Source organism: Lycorma delicatula, chromosome 11 (genome assembly GCF_047948215.1).
Source record: "Lycorma delicatula isolate Av1 chromosome 11, ASM4794821v1, whole genome shotgun sequence".
In the NCBI taxonomy this organism is placed as follows: domain Eukaryota; kingdom Metazoa; phylum Arthropoda; class Insecta; order Hemiptera; family Fulgoridae; genus Lycorma; species Lycorma delicatula.
Window position 1 is genome coordinate 77,517,500 of NC_134465.1, and position 12,255 is coordinate 77,529,754.

A 12,255-nucleotide genomic window follows, 5' to 3' on the forward strand; every position below is an offset into this window, starting at 1 on the left:
TTAAAAAAATATTATATAAAGTGGCTCATATCTGCGCACAGGTGGTTATCCTTTGAAGGTTTTGTTTCCTAACTGAATATTGTAATTCTTTTTTTTTTTTGTCATATTTTGTACAATGGAAGTAAAGGTTTATTAATTCATTGAATCAGTATTAGAGTATTTTATTTCCGGGTACGAAAATTTTTTCCTTGTGAGTTGTAATACAAAGTTAATTTTTGTTAAATTTAATTAAGTGAAATTCATGAATTTATATTTTCCAAACTTTTATCGGTTTTAAGTTTGTTATAATTTTTGCCGATTGTAAATAATAATTAATATAAGAACTTGGAATTTAAACATAAAAATGCGGAAGAAAAAGTTAATATTATTAATAAACTGATCCAAAATAACGTTTGGAAAGTACTTTTGTAGGAATTGAAACGTTAGAACCTTCTCGGTTGTGTACAGCTTACAAAACTGTAGCGCGGCTGTTTGTGTTGTGCTGCGATCTACAAATCTTAATAACAACTAACGTAACGTAGCTACCGTTGCGATTAAACGAGAGGTTTTTAGTTTTATTTACAATTTTATTATATTTAAAATAAATTTTAATAAGTTTTAATGTTATAATATAAGTTTTTATATTTTTGCCTAAAGGTTTTAATATATTTTATAGTATTTTACTTTAAATTATTAAAGATATTGTTATAAGTAATAGATGTAAAGTCACGAATTACTTTTTTTTGAGACTAGTGTAGCTTATATAGGAGATATTTTTTACTCTTCGTCGTACTTGCTTCGGCAGTACATATACTAAAATTGGAACGATACAGAGAAGATTAGCATGGCCCCTGCGCAAGGATGACACGCAAAATCGTGAAGCGTTCCACATTTTTTTAAATTTTATTTATGTTTTTAAATATATATATATTAAAAAAAAAAGTGTTTGGTTTATACTATAATCATTATTATCGTTTGTTTTTTTTTGTTTTTTTACCAACATCGGAACATCAGGTGTTATCGGAAATAATAATGGTAATATACACGTTTCTTTTGATGTTTAAAAAAATGGACGTTTTTTCTCTTCTTACAATAATAACACATTTACCATCGTGACGTGGTTTATCAACGAGTAAATTGTGTTACGATCTGAATAAAATATTTATTTATAACGTTTATTTGTATGACCGTACCCCTTTCGGCTAATGTTTATAGAAAAGATCTGACCTTAAAATGTTATTTTAAGGCCTAAATGTTTTTTTTAATTTTTCCTTTCCCGGCTAAGGAAAAGTAAATTGGGTTTCAATTTTGTACATCTGAATTTTTGTAAATCTTAACACATTTCATAACCTTCCCGTTCTTATAACCAAAATACATAATATTAGCTTCTGGAATTGAAACATTAAATTCTGGAAGAATATAATTCTTTCTTACATTTAAAGATCTGATTTTTTGCTTGGTATATTCATACTGGGTGATTACATTGAAATTTGTCACCATGATTTCTGTATATAGAGCAATGATAGCATTTAATTTTGGGCACGTTCTATATTAAATATATATTATATTACGTACATATTAAAATAAAAGATTTATTTTATTTACTGCATCTTATAGGATTATTTTTTAAAAATAAACCTCTAACAGAATTATTATTCCTCTAACCAGGAGACTCTGCTCCATGGAGCTTGCTAGAATAAATCTATATAAATAAAAGACAATCTTCTTTCTGTGTGCGCCCTAATAATCAAAAAGTACTTAACCGATTTCGCTGAAAGTTTCACAATTTATTATTTGTCTCGGGAGTGTTTACGTGTTGTTAGTTCCATAATATTTAATTATATACTAATTTAGTAACATAATATTATTTTAATCGTATAATAAAACTCTGTAAAGTCGTTACTGACGTAGACAACGATCGATATAGGTAATGACAATAGATTAGACAATATCTTTCGATAAATACGACAATAAATTTAGCAAAACAAGTTTAAGATTATTTATTTTTACATTTTTTTACTTCCTTGTACATAGTAAAGGAAAGATTGTGATCGCTAAAAATTTTGGTTTTCAGATTTCAACGGAAATATCCATTTTGACCATCCCTGAATCCATTTTGACTAGTTTCGGCGTGACGTTTGTACGTACGTACGTATCTCGCATTAACGCAAAAACGATTAGCTGTAGGTTGTTGAAATTTTTGATTTTGGACTTTTGTAACATCTAGTTATGCATCTCCCCTTTTGATTGCAATCGACTGAACCAAAAGTGTCCAAAAAAGCCCAAAATCCCTTTGGGAGTTTTTCAACGTTATATCATAAGTGGTACTTATTTTCATTGGTTCCAAAGTTATAGCCAAATGAAATTTTAATTAATATAAAATAGAAATATTTGGATCTTACAAAGGAAGGCACATCGGTTCGAATCTGACTTCATCTACTTTTTTTTCTTTTGTAATTTAAATATATAGATTTATTAATTATTAACCCGTCCTAGTAAAAAAAATTCACAATAGATAATAATTTTAAAAAAATATGTGAATAAAAATGTGAAGTTATTAGTGAAATAAAATTTACATATACAATTTTATGTAATATAAATAGGTATATGTAATTTAGTAGGCATTGTTACATATGTGTATATGTAATAGATTTGTTTGAAACATCTGATTTAATATTAATTGAAAATTATTATAATTTAGAATCGTATTATTTTTAGATTTTCTACTTTAATTTATTTAATCTTTCTGAAATTTCTTCGTTTAATTTTATCTACATTAAAGTTAACTACAGAGTTACTGAAAAATAGACCCTCACAAGAACAACATATACACTGAGGTGTATATGCCCGATCTTTAATAAATTACAAAAAATTCTTATTTTTTAGTTTCCTCTGACATTGTCAGACAATATTTTCCCTAAGTCGGAGTTGATCATCATTTCGTTTATTTGTTTTTTGTCGCCGATCATTTAATCGCTCTTTGGTTTGATATAGTTCTTCAGATCTTAATTTGTGTAGTACAGTTCTCTAGTTTTCAAAATTTTTCTCTCTTCATATTCATCATCCTTTCTTAATCTCTTTATTCTTTCCTTGGTCTTAACGTTTTCTTCCTCTTTATATTTAAAATCTTCTCTTAATGTTTTTATTCTTTCTTTGTTTGCAACATTTTCTTTCTGTTTATTTTTGTTTGGTTTGGAATATTTTCTTCCTTTTTATGCTTTCTTTGGTTTTAACATTTTATTCCTTTTCATATTCATCTTCTTATCGTTTTTTTGAAATATATTTCTTTATGTTATCTTTCTTTTTCCTGTATGATTGTTTCTTTGTCATTTTTGATTATTCACCAAACAATCCAATAATAAAAACTGAGTATTTTACACCGTAAGGTCGAGATTAAATAATTTTTACCAGTATACGAGAGTTCAATAAACGGAATAGTTTAATTATTATTAACTTTATTTATACGACACACCAGAAATATGAAACTTTTGTTAATCAGCAACTCACGAAGGTACGAATAATACTGATCTAGTAATACGAGTAATAAAGGGACTTTTACTCTATCCTAATATTTTTTGTAAGATTGTTGAATTAATAACCGTATAAATATTTGATGTTAATAAAAACTAATATTTCAGCAATTTTGTAACTGTCTACTTTATTAAAGAATTGGAGGATCGCATCTCACTTTCAAATAAAATACGTTTATAGAAGTGCAGCAAAAAATATATATGTATGAGTGCAAATGAAGAGTAGTCTTGTACAGTCTCAGTTCGATCATTCCTGAGATGTGTGGTTAATTGAAACCTAACCACCAAAGAACACCTGTATCCACGATCTAGTATGCAAATCCGTGTTAAAATAACTGACTTTATTAGGACTTGAACGCTAGAACTCTCGACTTTCCAATCAGCCGATTTGGGAAGACGCTTTCACCACTAGACAACCCGGTGGGTTACGCTTTGTGCATCTAAATTAATTTTATTCCCGGTCTTTATTATTTTAGATGGATCTGTATAATTTACCGAATACAAACACGTACATACGAACATTACATCCGGAAAATTTCCATCCGGTTTTTTGGGCTCTTAGGTGTCTAAACGTCAAGTTCAGGTGAAAAGCGGATATGCCCAAATCGGATAATACTTTCCTTTCTAAAGGTATAGCTCTGCTATTGCGTTCGACGGAAACTAATAACATATTCTTCCATGATCGAATCGGAGGATTAAAATATCACAAATTCATACATCCAGTCTACCTGTGAACGTAGTTTATTCGATATTTCTCCTGTAAGTAACAAGTCGATGTCCGATTATAGCTAACCTAACTTTTTTTATTATTAAAATGAGTAATAGATTTTTTAGGATGTGAAAATCACCAAATGTAATCGGGATTCGAACAGAGACTCTTTCGGATGAAAGGTAGACGTTACTACTCCGTCGTGGCTGAAAAAGCTCTGTTCAGAAATGAAAAAAAAAAACAAATTTTTAAATAAAAAATTATTCCGTTCAGAAGATTTTATCTCAAAGAACGCAAATTCATACAAAACTATTTAAACAATAAACAAGTCAAACGGAGACTAGAAAACGAACAAAATATACGCCGAGTAATAAATTTTGTTTGATTTACAGTTACCGCCGACAAACTTAAATGTAAGGAAATCATATATATTAAACATTAGCAAATATAGCGGCAGTCTTCCAATCTTAAGTGAATTTGGATTACGGCCAAAGAATAAAGTGATTTAAAAAGCAGGAATTGTGAAAGTAAAGAAAAAATAATAATCCATTACTGTTATGTACATTTTTAAATATATATGCGGTATATATATTTTTATTTTATTTTTACACTTTTTTCCTTCCACAATTTATTTTTATTACCTTTTCCAAAAAGAAACAAAATTCTATTATGATAAAAAAAAAAAATTGTATTCTAATAATAATGATTGATATATTTTAATATTTCAGTAGTTTTTGTTTCAATTCGAATAATTAGAATAATCAACAAAAAATTTATATCTAACATGTTGGTTAACTCGTCATCGCAAATCAGCTGATTTCGAAGTAGAGAGTTCTAAGGTTCAAATTCTAGTAAAATCTTTTATAAACTAAAAGCTTTTGTAGAACTTTTATACGGATTTGAATACTAGATCGTGGCAGCCAGTGTTCTTTGGTGGTTGGATTTCAATTAACCACACATCTCGGGTACGGTCGATCTGAGACTGTACAAGACTACACTTCATTTACTTTCATACATGTCTCCTCATTCATCCTCTGAAGTATTACTTCAGAGGATGAATGAGGAGACACCATAAGGTATTAACCTTATGGTGGTACCGAAGGCTAAACAAAAAAAAAAGATCATGTTACACAACTTTTCTCATTGCAATTTGGCTGCTGATTTCAAATATCCTATTGAAATTGTTTTATCACGTAAATGTTTTACGTTAATTTGTAAATCGTAAATTTGTAGACTTTTTTTTATAATACACTCAGTTTGACCGACTACGGGTTACACTTATGAATAGCTTCTGAATTTTTACTTTTAAACAATATGTATATATGCTTAATAAAGAAAAAATAAATAAAAGTATGTACTACATTATATGAAGTAGACACGTACAAATATGTCTATATCATGACATTTATAGACATCTGTTGTTGCCTGCTACAAAACTTAAAATCTTATTCGATGTAGCTTCGTCACTTGTGTTTCACACGGCTATTTAGTGTTTTGCTTTATTTCCATGGATGTTTTATAATAAAAAATTGATTTTTCGTTTTTATTTGCTATAATCCAGACGATTTTTGATTTGTCTGTGGTAAACTTACTCCTAAATTTCAAAGAAAGACTATTTCTTAATCGATAAAAACAGCTTATAAATTTTATTTTGATTGTGCACTCGAGGATTAAGATAAAATCTGGGCTTCTCGTGTTATTTGCATATCGTGCTCGGTAACGCTAACCGAATGGTTGAAGGGAAAACAACGAGGCGTGCCGTTTGCTCTATCGATGTAATCACAACAGCGAGTCTCCTTAAACCCGATCGATATAATAATGAACATTAATATAAATAACAGTCGGACCAAGATTTGTACAATTCTCCGTCCAGTTATAATTGGACGACATACAATTTGGAACTATACATATATATCCTTCAGTATAATGTTAGTACCGGACAGTCATGACTGTTTATACGTATTTTTATTTTTTAATTTTAATGTAATATTTTTAACTCCTGATGATGGCTTTCAAGTAAGCCGAAAGATCTTGAGTTTATCTCAATATGCCGGTAAGGTGGATTTTATTAATTATTAATATTATTTAACGCGCGATAAGCATCCTTCAATAATCCGCACTGCGGACACGTACTAGACTTTGCCAAGCGAAATTTATGTAGTCTCTCTCGAAAAGCCCCATACCCAGAAAGAAATTGCGTCACATACTTGTTCGGGTTTACCCAAGAGGCGTCCCGCAAATCAACTACATTAGGAAAAAGATCATCTGTATAACGCCCGCACTCTGTCTCATCCTATCTGGCCTGCAACAGGGCGACACCATACTGTTCTATCTCCTTTATTTTATTCGAATTCAATTCACATGACTTCTTAGCGACATAACGCTGTCGCCTCTCAGACGCAATCAACACTATCGGTTTCGCGACCATCAAGATCGGCTTTCGTAAAATTGTAACACCCGTTACCGTTAGCAATATGAGGCGTTGAACCCGAAACAAAACATCCCGATAGCTTTGAAATTTTAAACTATCCGCCCAAACAGACGCGGCATATAGCATAATTGCCTCACAGACACCCTTATACAAGATACTCATAGTCTTAAAATTAGGACCCCGTTCAGGATTGACTACACGTGGAATTCCAAAGGCGTTAAAGGTCTTCCTCGCGACGTATTAAAGGTGCTTCTTAAACTGGAATTTCTCATCAAGAAACACCCCGAGGTTCTTTTGAACCTAAACGTATCTACTACGTTGGCTTGATATCGATACGTGGACTCGCCGCCTCACAGCCAAACGGCCATTGAGCAGCATCATTGTGGTCTTCTCCGGGCTAAACGTCATCGTATGCGGATGACCCAACAGCTCCACTAGCTTGCGCGTTTGAGTGGCTCGGAATTCAACCTTCCTCCGCAAACCTCCTTCGACCAGCAGGAGCCCATCATCAGCGTAAGCCACGAAACGAAATCCGCTGGACAACCTCAGCCGCAGAAGTGAATCGAACTTCACCACCCGCAATAAGGAACCAAATACACTGTCCTGCGGACAATCCTTGAATAGTGTCTTCCCCATTTCACGACTGCCCTCGCGGAACAGCCATCCCGATGATCGAAGTAAGTTTGCATAACCTGCAATTCACAGTTCAATCTCTCTTTTGTAACTCGTATGTAACAGAAGGCAACCGTAGGTTATTAAACGCCCCAGAAATGTCCAGGAAAATTCCTAGGACATATTCCTTCCGACTGGAGCGTACCACACTCATCACATGAAGTATGGCTTCCGCAGTACCCTTTCCAGGACGAAAATCGTACTGATTATCCGTTAGTAAATCGCGCGAGGTTAACCTCTCATTTATACGAAGGTACAGAACCTTTTCAAAGACCTTACCAATAACCGGTAGTAACGTCAAGGATGAACTAACAGCGGGATCCTTGTCGTCACCTTTAAACAATAATTTCACAATCCCCTTCTTTCAACACACCGGGAAGTATCCTCCAAAGCAAAAAAGGAGCTCCGCCGTTATACCATCGAAGCCAGGAGTCTTACCTTTACCTACACTATAGATAGTTTGACGAACCTCGACCTCAGTAATCTTCAAGGAGACTGCACCTTCGCGAAACTAGCAACCTCACGCCTCACTCGCTGATGGTAGGCTGTCTTACCTACTTCAGTATCATCAGGCAGTATATAGTCAAGTATTCTGTGCAAAATTTCAGACATATCTGAAATTACACCGAGCCTGGTCAAGAGAGCGGACAGAAGAATTTCTATGTGGGTATACATTCCAACCCCGTAGAGGAAGACATCCACCTAGTGACGTTCCGGTCGCCACACCACCCCCGTCGTTCCTTAGCCCTGTTGGGCTTTAACGGGAGTCGTCTATCGCCGTCTGAGGTTTTTTATATCTCATAGTAATAAGCCTGGCCTCGTTGGGATGCCACCGATGTAAATGCCTCGGTAGACATTTACATGGGTGATTTAATAACCCAGGTTATTGCCTTCGCTGTAGGCCTCGTCCGGACATCTTCAATGTCCTTCATCGTCTCCCTCTGAACTAACTAACCGAGCTCGTGGAAGCGCGAACCCCGCGCCTATTTCTAATTAATATGAACCAGTTTCGTGAATGTCTCGTAATTCGAGGCGAAATAAATGCAACATACCACCAAACATGTTGATCGAAACAACGAAATTTAGTCCTAGTTCCCTTAGTGAACTCAAATTTGGTTCAAACCGCAGACTTAGGTTAATTATGGACTTCGGTCTGGTCCACTAGGGAGAGGCGGACAGACCTCCTACTCCCACTCGGCTCAATCGCAGAGTCCAGCGTGACATTCACCACAGTAAACTATCGTCGAGATGCCGCTACATCTCACGGCTGCACGGTGTCCCATGCCCTTCGGCAATGCAGCCGCATCCCGCCGACAGTGTCGATTGCTCATTCTAAATTTCCTCGTCAAAACGTCGCTACACCTGACGGCTGCTTGGCATCCCATGCCCATCGGCAGTGCAGTCGCCGTTCCGCCGACAGCTTTACAATTATTGACACTTCTTATCTGACTAACCGTGGCTCGCTGCCAAAGCGCCTACCTTCAGCTATGCGGGTATACAGCGTGAATAGTACCCCTTGTCACTACAAGGAACGCTAGTGTAGCACTGGCGTGCTAAATTAAGTTGTATGTGTAAGACGTGTGATGGCATAAAATCTAATTATATGAATATTTGTACACTTATTTGATGAACCGATGGTGCGATGAATTAGCCTCTCGATACAATGAAGGGCATGATTCACACACTGAAATTTGGTTCCCGGGCCGGATTTAAAATTGAGGAAATATTCAGTATAATCGACCGTAGATTGTAATCAACTTCAATCGGAGTGTTTTTAGTGAATGTCACAGCTTCACATCTTTCTTATATCTACACGTAGAACACATATAAAACTAATCTTATATTACTTTCTCACACTCCTTTATTACGTCAGTCTTAAAGGTGATCGTTTTCTATTATAAACATGACTACCGATTCAGAAGAGACGTTTATTGACACGTAAAGGGAAACGAGCGGTAATAAGTTCGTCTATAACTAGAACACAAACGTTTATCGAGAGTTCTGTTACGGAAAATGAAAACATATATTCAATAAAGATCAGATTAAGAAACTTACAAGAATTGTTTCGGAAATACGACACAACGCGATATAACGTAGAAAAATGAGTTCCTTACTGAAAATTACCACCTGACGTCTTTTACTTAAGTCGTTTTAACTTGCCCGATAATTTATTTCTAACGATCAAAGTTTCATCACTCAGTCCGAAATTTATATTTTAATTTGCGTTCAGTTCTATCGTAATATAATCAATAACCATTTATCGATGACCATTGATGCAAGAAACGAGATTAGGTTACATAAACCTACCTATTAACAACCAGTTTATGAGCCGATTTCAACATTCTTCGCTCGAACACACGATTCTGATCGCTAAGAAGAAATTTTTATTTATAAAAATGACTAAGGAAGTCGTCTTTAGTTCAGCCACGATACTGATCATACGAATACTCTAAATAAAATTAAAAAAAAATTAATCTTACACAATTAATTCAGAAAAACTATATTCATTTCGATAAGTATATCACTGAATAATAAACCTTTTTTAACTCGATTACGAATTTTTGAGGTACATATATTTAAAATACAAGTTGACAAAAACTATTCTGGTTTTTTATATTTGTGCTTATGCTTCACTACCGATTAAAGGGTGCTTACAAGCTAAACTTCCACACCTGGCAAAAAATAAAGTGTTCTTTCATTACGATAATGCTGTTACGCTCTTTCAGTAGTTGTTACGGACATAGTACAGGACGACTTAAACGGCCATATCAACATCACCCAGTCCTCACAGTACTGCGCAGCTGAAAGCAATGGAAAACTACAGCTGCTTTTTTTTCCAAGACAATGTAGGGCATGGATGAAGTCCTACGCAAGAACTACCGCATGAAAATAAACAAGAACAAAAGTAATGAAATGAAAGTAATGAAATGTAGTAGAAATAACGAAGATGGACCGCTGAATGTGAAAATAGGAAGAGAAAAGATTATGGAGGCGGAAGAATTTTGTTATTTGGGAAGTAGAATTACTAAAGATGGATGAAGCAGGGGCGATATAAAATGCCGAATATCACTGGCGAAACGAGTTTTCAGTCAGAAATGTAATTTGTTTACATCAAAAATTAATTTAAACGTCAGGAAAAGATTTTTGAAAGTATATGTTTGGAGCGTCGCTTTATATGGAAGTGAAACTCGGACGATCGGAGTAGCTGAGAAGAAAAGATTAGAACCTTTTGAAATGAGGTGCTATAGAAGAATGTTAAAAATCAGACGGGTGGATAAAGTGACAAATGAAGAGATGTTGCGGCAAATCGATGAAGAAAGAAGCATTTGGAAAAATAGTTAAAAGAAGATACAGACTTATAGGCCACATATTAAGGCATCCTGGAATAGTCGCTTTAATATTGGAGGGACTGGTAGCAACGTTTGGAATATGTAAAACAAAAAGTTGGAGATGTAGGATGTAGGGTGTATACTAAAATGAAACGACTAGCACTAAATAGGGGATCTCGGAGAGCTGCATCAAACCAGTCAAATGACTGAAGATTAAAAAAAATTGATTATATGCGGTGTTGCGGCAAATCGATGAAGAAGAAACATTTGGAAAAATATAGCTAAAAGAAAAGACAGACTAATAGGCCACATATTATGGCATCATGGAATAGTCGCTTTAATATTAGAGGGTCAGGTAGAATAAAAAATTGTGCAGGCAGGCAACGTTTGGAATATGTAAAACAAATCGTTAGGGATGTAGGATGTAGGGGGTATACCGAAATGAAACGACTAGCACACTAGATAGGGAATCTTGGACAGCTGCATCAAACCAGTCAAATGACTGAAGACAAAAAAAAAATGCTGTTACTTGCACGAATCGGGTTGCGAAATTGTATGACCTACGCGTCGAAGTGCTTTTACATGCGCCGTACTCGCCGAATTTGTTTCTTAGTGATTACTTCTTCTTCCCAAATCTGGAGAAATGGCTCGCTGGACGAAGATTCATTTCAAATTATGAGGTCAAAGAAGAGACGATCGCTTAATGTTTTAAATGTTGACAGTTCACAAAAAACCCGATATCAAAAATTTTGGCCGATCGCTATATTTTTTTCATTAAAGAAATAAAATAATAATTTTTTTTTTGAAGCGAAATTTCTAAATGCAGGGTTCGGGTTGGGGAGTCAACTGAGAAAAAGCGAGCGTCACGCGCCAACTGATTCCCCTAGTATGCCTACCGCGTGCTATATATGCATATATACGTGATAGTACTTTACACCCGTAGATACTAACACGCATGATCGGTAACCGCTCACTCTCTCTCTCTCTCTAACGATTTCATTGTTAGTTCATATTTCTTATTAATAAGATAATTTATTATTTGTGTATAGTGCGTAAACGTTATTTTACATCATTAATAATAATTAATATAATATTGCGTAAGAAGCTTCGATTCTGACGCGGGTCAACTCGCCGCCGATACACTCGCTTCAATTATTTTTTTAGTCGTGTTGATGTAATTTAACTACTCACTAAAATTTACGATTCTCTTAATTTTTTGGAAGTTTTATGAGACTGATTTTCGATTAACGGAACATAATGTAGGTTTATGAGACATAAAATTATCATAAAATAACGAACTAATAACGTAATTGTAACACACAATCCTGTAAAGGAATAGTCAACGGTTTATATTGCAGTAGTTATGGATTAACTATATGCCTGTAACGATTCTGTCCGTGTATTTTAAACCTAAATAAACATTAGTATATTGCGATTAAACAGTATTGCAATCCTACCCCCAAATTTCCTATATTTCCTCCCTTACGTACGTCTCTCTATCTGTTTCATCACTGCCAGTTATAACGTTTGTTTTAGTCAAATAATTCGTCAATCAATTTTCTCGTTTTCTCTTGTTTTATTAAGATAGCCGCTATTTAAATATTT

General features: G+C 34.3%; 1 non-coding gene across 1 annotated transcript; it reads left to right on the forward strand.

Annotated features, from left to right (window-relative positions):
* Positions 1–768: 768 nt before the first annotated feature.
* On the forward strand, positions 769–875 carry LOC142332649 (U6 spliceosomal RNA). Its single transcript, XR_012758363.1, has one exon. It is a non-coding gene; the product is annotated as a U6 spliceosomal RNA (small nuclear RNA).
* Positions 876–12,255: the final 11,380 nt, after the last annotated feature.